Source organism: Pteropus vampyrus, unplaced genomic scaffold (assembly GCF_000151845.1).
Source record: "Pteropus vampyrus isolate Shadow unplaced genomic scaffold, Pvam_2.0 Scaffold4401, whole genome shotgun sequence".
Taxonomy (NCBI): Eukaryota; Metazoa; Chordata; class Mammalia; order Chiroptera; family Pteropodidae; genus Pteropus; species Pteropus vampyrus.
In genome coordinates, this window is record NW_011893182.1 from 6959 (window position 1) to 9570 (window position 2612).

The following is a 2612-nucleotide window of genomic DNA, read 5'->3' on the forward strand; positions in this document are numbered from 1 at the left end:
ACTTTACCCCCAAACCAACATCCAGCATTAATTCTCTCCTCCAGAAAAAGGCCAGTATAACATCATGACTAGTTCATTCCTTTTCACTTTACTGAAGTGTGTGTCCTTTGGGCCCTCCTGGAAAATGGTTAACAGATGAGTTCTCTGGTTTTATATTATTAATTCATTCTAGTATACCCACTTCTATTAGCCTTTTTACCTCTTTCTCAATTCTCAGTCATAATAGTTCTGGTATCTCAATTTCATTTACTGTGGGCTGTTTTTTTTCCCCAAGTTTTAAGTAAGCACACAGACTTGTCTTAGGATTGGTTCCTAGTATATTTGTCAGAACATTAAGTTCTGAGTCATGGAAGGATGCCCCATATCAATATACTCCCATTTATCCAGGCTTTTTTTTTTTTTTTAATGCCTACAGCACCTGGTCTTCCTAGGTGGTTTCCCATCCATGTACTAACCAGGCCCGACCCTGTTTAGTTTCTGAGATCAGACATCGGGCTTATTCAAGGTGGCATGGCCATAGACCATGAACCGTAGCTCCACTGGGGTGCAAACCCAAGATCTTCTGCTTATAAAGCAGACGTGCTAACCACTACACTATGGAACCACATCCGCACTTATCCAGCTTTACATTCTGTCTCTGAGATCCAGTATTTTGCAGATATTTCACCTTGGTTTCTGCCAGTACATATTAGCCAGGTGCTACAGGTTTTTGTGTGACTAAACCCTTTCCTCCCATACAGGGACAATAATTTCCAATTGGGCCATGCTAAGACTTGATCTTAGTTATTGGTTTAGAATAATGGGATGTAAGGACTATCAAGTCTTCCCTCATTACCCCAGTTGATATTAACTCATCTGTTCTCTACCTTACCATAGCACTTTGTTTATATCTCTATCTCAGCACCTTACACATTTTGCACAGTAATAAAGTTATTTGAAAAATATCTGTCTTGCTCACTAGATTTGAGTTATTCGAGGGCAAGGACCAAATCATATTAGCATTTCCAAATATTCCAAAACCAAAACAATGATTTAAATACAATTTGTTTAATAAGCAACTATTATTCTATTCATTCATTCATCCATTCGACAAATATTTATTGAATGCCTACTAAGTACCGGGCCTAATGCTAACTACTTGGGATATAACAAAGAGCCACAAAGGCATGGAAGCCACTTCCTCCCTCCACTCCCCACCAAAAACTTTAATTTTTTTTTCAATTAACTAATGAATGAGTCCATTTTTCTGCCCTCTAAGATGTGTATTACCTTTTTTTTTTTTTATTCTTCCCCTGCATCATCCTGCCCCATGTAGCTATAATAATAGGTAATACATATTGCGCTCATACTCCATGTTGCTTATTTCAACTCATTTAAATCTTCGGGGTTGAATTAATAATTCCATTTTATAAATTGGTAACTGAAATACAAGAGATAAATAATTTACACAAAAGTATAGAGTTCACAAGTGGAGGGTGATGGAAAGAGCTGGGACTCAAAACATTGTTTTATACTACCTATGCGATTTTCATTCTTACTATTCAAAATGCCCCCTCTAAGAGTGGTATACCATATCTGCTGATAATAACAACTGGAATGCCCTCCTACTTTTATTCATCCAAACTCTTGAACTAGTAATTGCTATAATTGTATCCCTCTCCATTACTGTGTTTATGTTTTCTGTTGAGGGCATATCAAAATTTGGCTTTCTCTATTTTGAGCTATAGAAAAGATTTTTTACCAGCGATAAAATTTTGATATTGTGACATTCATTCTCTTCCTCATTATCCTTCCTTGATATTCTGTACCTCTATGCACTAAACATTTAAACTTCTCTTTGAAATACAGACAGAAGAAAATTATTAGCAGAATTGTAATAAAGAGCGCCTTCCTTCTTTTCAGAAAAGTTTTGGCTTAGATATTTCGCTATTTTCCTTAGGTTAAATAATAGGTATGGGGATAGGGCGAGGGAGGCTAAAATATTATTGGAATAAAAAGCTAACTGTTCTCAGGAAAAGAATAATTTTTACTTCAATGTAAAGTAAAGGGCAACGGGAAAATCAAATGGGAAACAAAGAAAAGAAATTTTGTTTAATTCTAAAATTAATTTTAAAATCTTAAAATATGTAGCTTAGCAAAGTTACTGATTTTAAAGCCTTCCTAATGTGATTTATATTAATTAATTTTCAAATTCTAAATTGTCTTAGTGATACAGCCTCTAAGCCATGCATATATTGAAACTATGTTAAGTATTTTTAAGATTCTATTGTGACGTCTGACGTAGGATTGGCAATATTTAAGTAATTCCAGCCTGCAGCTTATCATCTCAGGCTGTGAACTTATTAAATTTGAAAAAACGTAGGCAAAAGATTCATTCTAATGAGAGAAATCCAGCAGAATGAGCAGGATGATCCAAGAGGTGCTGATGGGTGTCTTTGAAGAATGGTAGTACACCTTATCCTAAGTAAGAGTTGAGTGTTTCAGCATATGGTGCTTGTAAACACACATGCACTCTCTTGGTAAAATAGAAAACGGCCCTTGATCACCTAAGCTGTCCAAATGGAAATTATCCTATTGTCTCATCCATCATTGCTTGATTCAAGCACTGTATA

At 35.6% G+C, this 2612-nt stretch overlaps 1 pseudogene; it reads right to left on the reverse strand.

The window, feature by feature from the left end:
* Positions 1-406: 406 nt before the first annotated feature.
* LOC111734707 lies at positions 407-522 on the reverse strand (annotated as a pseudogene).
* Positions 523-2612: the final 2090 nt, after the last annotated feature.